The following is a 12,699-nucleotide window of genomic DNA, read 5'->3' as shown; positions in this document are numbered from 1 at the left end:
ATCATTATCGTCGTTCCGACATACAACTGGTGCTTTAGTGACCACAAGGACCACTGATAGACGGCTTGCAGAAAGGGAGCTGGACTCACGGCGCTGCTTGTGCCGACTACCATTGACCTCTGTACACTATCAAGCCCGTTTGCAGTGGTATCGGGCAACTGGCTGGAGTAGAAATGTCTTCAGTGATGAGTCCCGCATCGTAGTGAGCATCGATGGTCAGGAAAGACTGTCTAGAGACCCTCCGGACAGCGGTAGGGTACCAGCCTGACTGTGGCCCGCTATTCGGCCCGACAGCGACGAATGATGGTCTGAGATGCCATGTCATTACGTATCAGGACCCCTCTGGTTGTCATCTGCGCCACCCTTACAGCGTAGTGGTACGTCGACGATATTCTACGCCACGTTTTGTTGCCCATCATGGCAAACCATCCTGGGATTACGTTTCAGCAAGATAACGCCCGCCCACACACACTGCTTCTGTCTCGCGTGTGCCAAACGCTGTCTTGGCCAGCAAGGTCGCCGGATCTCTCCCCAATTGAGAACATTTAGAGCATTGTGAGCAGGGCCTTACAACCAGCTCGGGATTATGGCGATCTAAAGCGTCAGTTGGATAGAATTTACCACGATGCCACTCTGGAGGACACCCAACTCGTCAGTCACTGCCTAGCGAATAACTTCTTGCTTAAGGGCGAGAGGTCGACCTGCTCGTTATTGACTTGCTCAGTTTGTGAAGCTCTTTTTCTTGAATAAATCACGCAATTTTCTGAAATTGTAACCATTTGTTTGTCTTTACATGTACATCACATGTATTGATTTACGCGGGTAAATTCAAATTTTCTAGGTGATTACAACAGAAATAGGTTCGATAATGTTTTAGTCATGAAACTCTTGTTTCGTAAAAATTACTTCATTATTGTTTTGGTAGACTACTATTTGTTAGCGACCAGTAATTACCTGAACTGTCCAACTACGGCCATTACGGGGTGATATAATGCAGCAGAAATGGCTCTGAGCACTATGGGACTCAACTTCTGAGGTCATTAGTCCCCTGGAACGTAGAACTACTTACACCTAACTAACCTAAGGACATCACATACATCCATGCCCGAGGCAGGATTCGAACCTGCGACCGTAGCAGTCGCGCGGTTCCGGACTGAGCGCCTAGAACCGCTAGACCACCACGGCCGGCAATGCAGCAGAAACAACAGCTTGTGAAATGAATGTATTCGTGACGTTATCTAAAAACCGCAGACAATCAGTAAAGACTACACTTTTCTCCAACCGTCCGATTCCTTGGCGCGGGCCGGCCGTTGTGGCCGAGCGGTTCTAGGGGCTTCAGTCTGGAACCGCGCGATCGCTACGGTCGCAGGTTCGAATTCCTCCTCGGGCATGGATGTGTGTGCTGTTCTTAGGTTGGTTAGGTTTAAGTAGTTCTAAGTTCTAGGGGACTGATGACCTAAGATGTTAAGTCCCATAGTGCTCAGAGCCATTTGAACCTTGGCGCGGAGCGTCCAGTAATTCGACCTCATTACTGACTGTCTTGTCCCGCAATATCCCACGAGTCGTTAGCTCTTTCACTGATCGAGCCAAAATAAACGTTAGGTATTTATATTCGGACGGACATATCTCGTGGATTTGTTTCGAAAAATAAATAAGCTTAAACTCGACTTGCAAGGAAATCTTGCGAATTCTTAATACAAAATAAGGTTGCTGCTAAAACAGCGCTGAAGTTCCAGTGTTCCCATAACTTACAATGATGAGCCGAGTGAACAATTAAAAATGCTTATTTACGGATGAAAAAATGCGTGTATTTGTTATAAGTAATTATTACCGTTAGCATCTTTTTTCCTGATTTAGAAAACTAGCCCGCTCGGGGTCGCAACACATTTTAATTACGCGCTTTTTTCTTTTTCTGTATACACTTCCTTTTGCATGCTGATACAAGTCCATTGGGAACCGAATTTAAGTTAACCCTTTTACTGGAACTGTTATGTCGCCAGTCATACGACCACACCGCCGCCTGAGAGATCGATCAGCCGGATGCGACTCTCTCGAGAAACGGAACAGAAGAACGGCTGTGCTAGCCAAAGAGTACACAGCCAGTCGCAGTACTCAAGCTCCCCGCTGGGCCACTTCATGTGCAGCAGGAGAGTAGTGCAGTTGTGCCAGTCTACAGTTTGTAGCCGCGCTCAGTGGTCAGCCAACGCCGATGTTAGGCATCGTCTGCAGCTCAGTCATTGCTGCCATCAAGCCTTTGTAGCACCGTTCCAATTTAGTCTTCAAATTCACCGGATTCGACATTCAATATTACGAGATATTAATTCGTCACTTCAAGATTTGTGACTTGTAAATTATGACATTCTGCAGACGCTTAGTCCAGTCGCGTCTTCTTTAATTGCCAACCAACTGATCATGGACTACAGCAAAGTTAAGTAATAAATACTTTCTTATTTTGTACTCCTGCTAATTAATTGTGTTTTCCTGTTGTAGCTACCAAGCAGTCTTGGCATAGTAGAACCCACGTTTCCATTTCCTTGGCTACCTCATATTTAGCACCTTATGTTGAGGAACTCGATTATGGTGGAAGATCGAGAGCCATCAGAAACAACCACCGTCAGTAACTATGTGGTATAATATTGTGGGACTTTTTGTAAAAGTACATTAAAGCTCAGTTTATTTTTTTCTAAATAATGGTATTTACCAAATTTACACTTTCGGCTATATTTGTTGCCACTTCCGACGTCCACAGATACTCTTGCAGTACTACTATTTTTCAGGTAGGTAGTTTTAGTAAACTTGCTACGCAGTTGGTTTTACGTCCGGTGTCGCTAAGAACTGTACAGCTCAGGCAGCTGCTCCTATAAAGTGGTCAATCAAACTAGCTTATCTAGTTTTCGAAGTGCTTTCTTTTCTCCTGGCAGTATACACATCTTAACACAGAGATAAAAATTTCATTACCTACAAATATACCTTAACAAGAAGGCAGCGGTTGTTTTTGCATGCCTATAGTTAATCTCAGAGTGGGAATTGAAAATCTGATTGACGGGAATATCATTTCAAGTTGGCTGATAATTAAGATATGAAGACTGTCCTTTTATGTTTCTGTCACAATTTAGATTGTGTACGTGCAAATAAATTATCTACAGGGATAACCCAATGAGTGTATCGACTGAGTAGAACTACTGTACTTGATGCACAAGACATCATGTCATATCAGAGAAGTCGATTTTTCGAATCAAGAAGCTGTGAAACTGTTACAGTACAAGATCAGAAATCACAGCCGATATCGAGCAAGTCTTCAAATATAAATTAATGTTGACGGACGGCACTCCACATGTATAACGTAATTGATGCAAGCGTATTGGAAAACGCCCCGGCTGCCGTTGTGTGAACCGCTTTCTTGTGCTGCCAATTTCGATAATCAGCAGCATCATGGCACGTCGTATTATCTTAGCGTATGTAAGGTCACCGGACTAGATGTGTGTCTCCCCATCGCCACTCCTACCGTTAAAAGATCGTACTGGTCGCTTTGGAGCGGTGTAGATCGTTTAGAACTAATTACGAAGTGGTCGTGTACTCTACCACTGCTGAACTAAGGCGGATGTGTGAACGTGACATTCAGTTGTATAGGATCAGCACACCAAGTTGGGTCGATGTGGAGAAGTGGCAGAACGGCAGAAAGATGCTATCGTGTTTGAATGCTTCCATCACCACACCATGAACGAGTTTGCCCGATTTGTTGGTGAGGGACAGCTGAAAGGTTCTTGTCCCTGCAGGGAAAGAATGCAGAATACAGTCAGAGGTTTGCCACTACCTTCATTCTACATAGTGCCCCCAACCCCGGTGTGGCGGAGGAGGGGGGGCGGGGCAGATCAGATAAATGAAGACGATAGTCCGACAATTGGAAACGCTGGAACTTAAGTTTGGCAAGTCTATTGTACTGCAACATAGGGGGACCACTTCGGTCAGCTTCTCGCGGCGTTTGTTTTTAACTTCCAGTCCAGCTGACTGAAAAAGCTGTCTTAACACTGTCTGATTGTACTGCTGGACGGAAGGAGGTAGGCCACCACCACAATATCGTCATTTTTCTGAGAAAACGGACGCCAGTACTATTTTCACCGATTCGAAACTTCTCGGTCGCGGAAATTCCGAACTGCGAATGCTTGAAGACACACGTCAATTATCCCGCGAAAGCCCATGTACAAAGTCTTAAGGACAAGTATAAGTGAGGACTCTAGCAATATGCACAATCCCCTAGGTTTCGCTCACGTAGGGACCGCGAAGAGATCGGAGTAATAACACGCACAGAGACGTTTTAAGTAATCGTTCCCCCTGCGCTCGATATTCCAGTAGGACGGGAAGAAGCCTCAATAGGTGGCACGATGGGAAGTATCGTCTGCCTTGCACTACTGCGTATGTACTCTGCAAGCCACTGTACAGTGAATGGCAGAGTGTGCATCATAACTACGAGTATATTGTCCATTTTCTAGCCTATTTAATTGGCTTATTGAGGGAGGAAGAAATAACTGCCTGTATGCCTCTGTCCGCTTCCAGTCTCTCTCATTCTCATCCTCTTCCCTTGATCCCTACTTGAGATATACGATGGAGGCAGCGTAGTGGTTGCACAGTCTTCTTCGACTACAGGATCTCTAAATTTACTTAACAGAGTTCAGTGATAACTAAGACGTCTTCCTTTCAAAAATTCCTATTGATGTTCCCCGAGAATCTCCGTTACACTTTCGTATTGACTATACCGATCTGTTGCGGTTGTAGCAGCTCGTCTCAATTCGTTCGATGTCTATCATGCCTTCGCGAGGACGACTCCAAACACTGGAACACTAGCGTAGAATTGGTCGCAAAAATGGTTCAAATGGCTCTGAGCACTATGGGACTGAACTGCTGTGGTTATCAGTCCCCTAGAACTTAGAACTACTTAAACCTAACTAACCTAAGGACATCACACACATTCATGCCCGAGGCAGGATTCGAACCTGCGACCGTAGTGGTCACGCGGTTCCAGACTGTAGCGCCTAGAACCGCACGGCCACTCCGGCCGGCTAATTGGTCGCACAGGCGTTTTCTATACGGCTTCCTTTACAGATGGAGAGCACTTTTTCAAAACTTTCCAACAAAACCAAGTCGTCGATTCGTCTTCCCTATTAATTTTACGTGACGGTCCCATTTCATATCGCTCTTAGTATTATTCAAAAATACTTGAATGATATAATGTTCTCAAGATACCCAACACTAATGTCGTGACTGATTGTGTTTGGTTCTTTCGCTTTGCTATAGACAGTATCTTACATATCTCCAAATTGTCGAAATATCTCTGCAATTTCGTGCGATTGTCCGCCGACGATACTTACTTGTACACATCAGCATTATCACCGAACACTTTCCCACGGAGATGACGAAAGTCGTGGGGTAGTTTTATGCACGTTAACAGATCGCGGCGGTATCTCATACACAAGGTATAAAAGGACATTGTATTGGCAGAGCTGTTTTTTGTACTCTGGTAATAGTTTCCGACGCGATTATGGCTGCCTGAAGGGAACTGACACACTTTGAACGCTGAATGGTGGTTTGAGCTAGGCGCATGTGACATTCTATTTTTGAAAATCGTCAGGGAATTCAATATTCCGAGATCTCTAGTGCTAAGAGTGTGCCGAGAATATCCAATTTCAGGCATAACCTCTCACCACGGACAGAGCAGTGGCCGACGGCCTTCACTGTAACGACCGTGAGTAGCGGCGTTTGAGTAGTCAGTCCTAACAGTCAAACAACACTGCTTGAAATACCCGCAGAAATTAATGTGGGACGTACCACGAACGTACCCTTAGGACAGTGCGGCGAAATTTGATGTTAATGGGCTATGGCAGCCGACGACCGACGCGAGTTCCTTTGCTAACAGCACGACATCGCCTGCAGCGCCTCTTCTGGGCTCTTGACCATATCGGTTGGACCGTAGACAATGGAAAACTCGGGCCCGGTCGGATGAATCCCGATTTCTATTGGTAAGACTTGATGGTAGGCATCAAGTATGAAGCTGACCCCACGAAGCCATGGACCCAAGTTGTCAATAATACTGTGCAAACTAGTGGTGGCTCCACAACGGTGTGGGCTGTGTTTACATGTAATGGACTGGGTGCTGTGGTCCAGCTGAGTGGAAATCGTTACGTTTGGCTACGTGGAGATGTCATGTCACCGGCCACAATTGTTCGCTATTGGTTTGAAGAACATTCTGGACAGTTAGAGCGTATGGTTGGGGCACCCATATCTCCCAACGTGAATACCATCGAACATTCATGGGACGTAAACGGTAGGTCATTTCATGCACAAAGTCCTGCCCCGGCAACACTTTCGCAATTATGGACGACTGTAGGGGGAAGGTGACTCGGCACAGTACTTTTGAGGGGACTTCCAGCGACTTGTTGAAGTCCGTGCCACGTAGAGTTGTTGCACTATCGGGAAAAAGAAGTTCCTATACGATATAAGGAGGTATCCTGTGACTTCCGTTGCTTCTATGTGTAGTGCTGCTGATCGCCCTATCTGGTAGTATGTCAGACGCCTTTCGAAACCCTAGGAAGATGGAATCTACCTTTCAGCTTTCTTTATTGTTTGAAAGATGACGTATGTCAACAAAAGAGTCTGTGTCTCGCACGAGCGAATTTTCTTTGAATCCGTGCCGATTGTGGAGAGAAACTTGTTTTCCTCCAGGAACGTCATAATCTTTTACTGTGCAATATGCTCTCGGACCCTGCAACATGTGAACGTCAGAGATAGGTATATTGACCTGAAATTACGTGCAGACTGTCTGTTACTTTGTTTGTAAACACAAGCAGTGTGCGAAGTTTCTCAATAACGGGGGACGCTTCGCTGTGGAGACGATTCTCCATAAAATATTAGCTAGGAAAGGAGCTAATGCCGCGGCGTATTGAATGTGAAAGCTCAGTGGAATTCTGTCGGGGCATACTACCTTATTCGCTTTTAGTATTCTTAATTGTTTCTCAGTACCTGATGATGTGCTAATCTCGATGTATCTCACTTCTGATTATTATCGACTGTCAAACATTTTGAGTGAAAACGTTATTGTAGGAGTACGGAATGTAATATTTTAGCGTTCTGTCTGCTGTATCTACAGATGCTACTCTAGGTGAATCTACGAGAGACTGTATGGAAGCTTTGGATGCATTTTTTTGACTTCACTTACTACCAGAATGTGTGTGTGAATTCCTAAGGGAGCAAACTGATGAGGTCATCGGTCCCTAGACGGGCACACTACTTAAACTAACTTATGCTAAGGACAACACACACACCCATGCCCGAGGGAGGGCACGAACCTCCGGTGGGAGCGGCCGCGCAGTTCATAACAGCGCAGTCCGGAACCGCGCGACTGCTACGGTCGCAGGTTCGAATCCTGCCTCGGGCATGGCTGTGTGTGATGTCCTTAGGTTAGTTAGGTTTAAGTAGTTCTAAGTTCTAGGGGACTGATGACCACAGTAGTTAAGTCCCATAGTGCTCAGAGCCATTTGAACCATTTTTTGAGTTCATAACACGGCGCCTCAGATCGCGCGGCGTCTCCGCGCGGCACTTACGACCAGAACTCAACAGAAGTTTTTGACAAATATTTAGCCAGGGTCTGACTGTGAGAACTGTTGTAGGCTTCACGCATGACAATTTTACGGATGCACGAACTGCTAATAACTTTCTGTTATTAGTTTTCTTTCAGTCTGTTTTCGCAACATTGTACGAATGGTACCATTAAACTGGGGTATGGATTTGACGTGTTTTATTACTTCGCTTGGAGTGTACCTATTCATTCCGAAGTTCTTAACGCCTTAAGTCATAATTGTTCCTCATTTTCCACATATGAAATAAATGTTCTGTTTTCGCCCTTTAAATACAACTTGATAAAGGCTCTCAGTTTTTTCGAACAGAAATACTGCTCCCATCTTGGTTGAAGACTTCTCTACCTTTGGTGACCATGTTCTTGGACTAGCGTAATGGTCGCTCAACCGTCCGTCGGACTGCGTTTTCGTGGGGCTCTCAAAACCAAATGCCATTTCCCAATGCGTCTTCTGACTGGCCATCTATTCCGGAAATGCGGTTCTAGCTGTCGGATTTCCTCTTCGTCAATCGATTTTCGCTCACGTATCCGCCAGGGTAGCCGAGAGCGCTAACGCGCTGCTTCCCGCACTCGGGTAGGCGCGCCGGCCCTGGATCGAATCTGCCCAGCGGATTAACGACGAGGGCCGATGTGCCTTCCAGCCTGAATGTGGGTTTTAGGCGGTTTTCCACATCCCGATAGGTGAATACCGGGCTGGTCCCCTTGTTCCGCCTCAGTTACACGGCTCGCACACATCTGAACACTTTCGCACTATTCCTTGGATTACACTGGTCTCAGACAGTTGGGGTACACTAATTCCGTCGGGGTGGCGGCAGGAAGGGCATCCGGCCACCCCTTAACCATTAACATGCCAAATCCGATTAACGATGGCAGACCCTGCGTAATGTGGGACAAGGCTCTAGCGATAGATAGAAATCTATTTTCGCTCACATGTAAACGCACAACCGTTTAATGAAACCTGCTTAGGTTGTAAGATACGTCTCCTTTCCTTAGGTTGTCAAGATAAGTCTCCTTTTCAAAAATGCTCGCCCCCACTTGTGGAGTGGAGGAGAAGTATAAATGCAACAATGAACACGAAGTTGTCTCTCACCGATATTTAACTGTAGAGAAACAGTGTTTGTGGTCACTAAATGAGAAACAGGAACTGCCGATCTCGAAAGGACCCAATCGAATATGCGCGCATGCTAGAACGCTGCTTCCGATATTCGAATCCGACAGGCGGAATAACGACGAGGTCCGATATGGCGGCCAGCCTGGGTGTGGTTTTTGGACCGGCTTTTCACGTCCGACTCATAACACGCTGGTACTTATGTCTTAGTTATACGATTCGAAAAAAATTTCTAAAACGTTGACATTGGATCACAATAGAAGCAGATCGAATACACACTGTCCTTATGGGAGAGGAGGGGACAGTATGGGGGAGGGGGTACAGGAAAGGGATCCGGCCCTTTGAAGACACCGGATAAGGATAAGAAAAATAGGGAAAGAGAAGGTTCCTCTTCCCGAAGTTCTCTCTCACGAAAACGTAGAATAATTTATGGTACCATAGAAAAGATGGGGTCCGTCTGCTGTGATGGACGTACGTTGTGCGACGTGCTGAGGATACGGTGTGTGCGTGTGTTGCAGTGCGGCGGCAACGACAGCTGTTGCGACAAGCAGAGCGCGGCGATGCGTCGACCGGCGACGCTGTGCGGCTGCGACGCGCCGGGCGAGGAGTGCTGCTACGCGACGGAGGCGCCGTGCGGCGGCGCGGGCTCCGGCGGCGGCGCGGCCGCGGCCGCGACCGCGGGGGGCCGGCTGTCGCGCGTCAAGAGGCTGCTGGCCGGCACGGGCACGCTGCTGCTGGGCCGGCGCGCAGAGCCCGCGCCGCGCGTCTTCGGCGTGCCGCTCGACCAGATGGTGCTGGAGCCGGCTGCGGGCGCGCCCGCCGTGCTCGCCAGGCTCGTCTCCTACATTGAAAACCACGGTCAGTCTCTGCCGACACCGACTAAGTCCGCACCCCCTTCCGGTTTTATTATTACTACTGGTCATTTTCCGCTGCTTCGCCTGTAAGTGCGTTTGACAAATATATCTTGCACACATCTCTTCCCCAGCCTCCACATTTTCACCGAGCGGCGTGGCGCAGTGGCTAGGACACTCGACTCGCATTCGGGAGGACGACGGTTCAATCCCACGTCCGGTCATCCTGATTTAGGTTTTTCGTGATTTCCCTAAATCGCTCCAGGCAAATGTCGGGATGGTTCCTCTGAAAGGGCACGGCCGACTTCCTTCCCCGTCCTTCCCTAATCCGATGAGACCGATGACCTCGCTGTCTGGTCTCCTTCCCCCAAAAAACCCAACCCAACCCTCCACATTTTCCTCCTCCTCCACCTTCTCTCTCTCTCTCTCTCTCTCTCTCTCTCTCTCTCTCTCTCTCTGCCCCTCCCCCTCCCTCCCTCCATCCCTCTCCTCCCCTCCACCCTACTTTTCATCTCCTCCTCACCCCATCTCCTCACCTCTCCCTAACCATCTCCTCTTTCCCCCATCTATCTGTCCATCCCCTTCTCATGTTTCTCCCCATCTCCACTTTGCCCACCCTCTGCCCATCCGACTGTGCCCATTGTCTCCTCACACTCCTATCTGCCAATTTTCTCCTCACCTCCTCTCTGCCCATCCTTTGGTTCCCACCTCTCTGATGATTTCCCCCTCCCACTCCCAGCCCATCTCCTCCTCTCACCCCATCCTCTCCTGCCTCCTTTGTCTCCATCTCCTCCTCCTCCTCACTCTCTCTGTCCATATCCCTTTCCTTCCAATTTCCTCATTCCCATCCTCTCCCCATTTCTCCCTGTTCATCTCCCCAGCCATATCTCCCTGCCCATCTTGTCCTACCCCATCTCTACCTGTTCATCTTCTCCTCTGCCTTCATCAGCTGCCCATCTTCTGCCCTCACTCTCTACCCCCACTCTCTGCCCCCATTCTCTGTCAATCTCCTCCTCTGCCCATCTCTTCCTATGCCCTCTCTCTCTGTCCACCTTCACCTTTGCCCTCACACCTTGTCCATCTCCTTGTCCCCCCTCAATTTGTGTTGATTTCCTCCTGTCCCAATCTTTCTACCTTGTCTCCTGGCCACCTTCCTCTCCTATCCCATCTCCTTCTGTCACTCTCACTTTTCCTTTTCCCCTTTTCCAGCTCCTCCTCTTGGCTCCTTTCCCTATCCATTTACTTCTCCCCCCTTGTCTATATTCATATCCTTCTCCCCTTCTTCCATAACCATCTTCTGCCCCCTCTATCTCTCTGTCCCTCCTCCTCTATCCCAGTCGTTCCTCCTTCTTGCTACATTGATCTTCCCACCTCTTCTCTCTGTATGACCCCCTCCCGACCAACTCTCAGTGCCCCTTTCTTGTACACTTTCTCTGTCCCCCCATGTAGCCCCACTCTCTCCCTATTCCTTCCCTCCTCTCTGTCTATCCTCAGCAATAACCATCTCAACCTTCTCCTAGCCATCACCATTAGCATGTGTAGCCCCTGCACAACAGGTTGATGAAATAGGCTGACACTACTCCAGCATGCCTGTCCTGCATGGCAACCTACACGTTAGGAGCTTGAAAATTGTCTGCCCCTGACGTTTAGGCTTTTGAAAATTGTCTGCCCCTGACGTTTAGGCTTTCGAAAATTATCTGCCCCTGACTTTTAGGCTGCTTTGTGAAGCAGATCGATAAAGCCGGCCGATACTATTCCCAACTGACCTGCCTTTCATGCAGGGTGCTTATACGGCAGCGTTTGAAAAAACACTTTTTTGCCCATACCTGTACTTTTATTGGATATAGAAAGTTATAAATCCCACAGTGCTGATTCTCTTTAAGTTTGTTGTTTGTGTACCAAATTTAGTTCAGATCGGTTAGAGGGTTTTGGAGGAGACACCAGACATACTTGCTTACACTCAATGATTACATAAATTAATATAAGAACATAGTAATGTAAATAAGGTCTATGAACAGCACTGTGAACACACTATCTTAGCCAAAGTAGACATGAAACAAACACCCACAACAGTAGTACAGATTTAAATTATATGTGAACTATTGCTGCCGATGATGACGAGATTCAAAGAATGTATGGTAACTTAAAAGAAACTAAAGTTTGTGATGGGTGACTCAAAGAACAGAAGGAAAAGTAGTAGGAGGACATGGACTGTTGTGAAGGAATTTAAGATGAATCCACCTGGTTGAATTTTGCACAAAGCATGATTTAATCATTGCAGACACTTAGTCTAGTAATAATGTAAGAAATTTATGTAAGTACGAAAGAGTTGGAGGCACAGGAAGGTTTTAGATTGATTATGTAATGGTAAGGCAGAGATTTTGTATTCAATTTTTAAACTTTAAGATGTTCCCATGACAGTTGTCAACTCAGAACATAATTTATTGATTATGAGAGCTACGTATGCATAATTACATGAGAGAAGATGTACTTCTTAGCCAAGATTGCTTGCAAACAACTGTTATTATCAGTTACCGGTTTCGGTAAGTATGGTTATGATATTCGGATCTGTGAACATATTTATGCAATGTGAAATTATACAGTGGTAAAATTAAGTGTAGTAGCAGGTGCACTGTAATAACCAAGCCGTGTTACAACATACCTCAATAAAAGATTATGACGTGTCTCCTATACCAGCTGTACAAGTACTCTTTCTCAAATATTGCCAGGTGTGTGATGGATGAGGTGAACCATCGGCAAGTCAAGGTTAAAACTACGATATACAGACTAATTTTGCAATTGCTGTACACTTCGTTAAAATCAGGGCACTGCAACACTGGCAGATCGTGGCCGGAAAGTTGGCTGTTGGCACCGACAGGTGTCGCTGGTGCATTCGCGTACTTCTTACTTAAAATTATTTATGTATTTTAATTACAGCACGGTTCCTGTTACGCGTCGATAAAATATTCCAAGCACCTTCTTCTAAAATTATTGTAAAATACAGGGTGCGGCAGAACCGATGTATACAGAAAAAAATTTGTTTTCTAAATTAGTACAATATACCATTTTACATTCATTTAGTTTTGAAAATTATGTCCTCAAGATGGTGGCAG

General features: G+C 46.7%; 1 long non-coding RNA gene across 1 annotated transcript in view; it reads left to right on the top strand.

The window, feature by feature from the left end:
• The window catches only part of LOC124711713, a 496,662-nt gene extending 487,290 nt beyond the window's left edge, over positions 1-9,372 (top strand). Inside the window, exon 5 of the long non-coding RNA XR_007005502.1 lies at positions 9,254-9,372. This is a non-coding gene — a long non-coding RNA (uncharacterized LOC124711713). The remainder of the gene's footprint in view (positions 1-9,253) is intronic.
• Positions 9,373-12,699: the final 3,327 nt, after the last annotated feature.

This window comes from Schistocerca piceifrons, chromosome 8, assembly GCF_021461385.2.
Source record: "Schistocerca piceifrons isolate TAMUIC-IGC-003096 chromosome 8, iqSchPice1.1, whole genome shotgun sequence".
Taxonomy (NCBI): Eukaryota; Metazoa; Arthropoda; class Insecta; order Orthoptera; family Acrididae; genus Schistocerca; species Schistocerca piceifrons.
The sequence above is the reverse complement of the archived record's forward strand: the minus strand, read 5'-3'. Positions and strand labels throughout refer to the sequence as shown.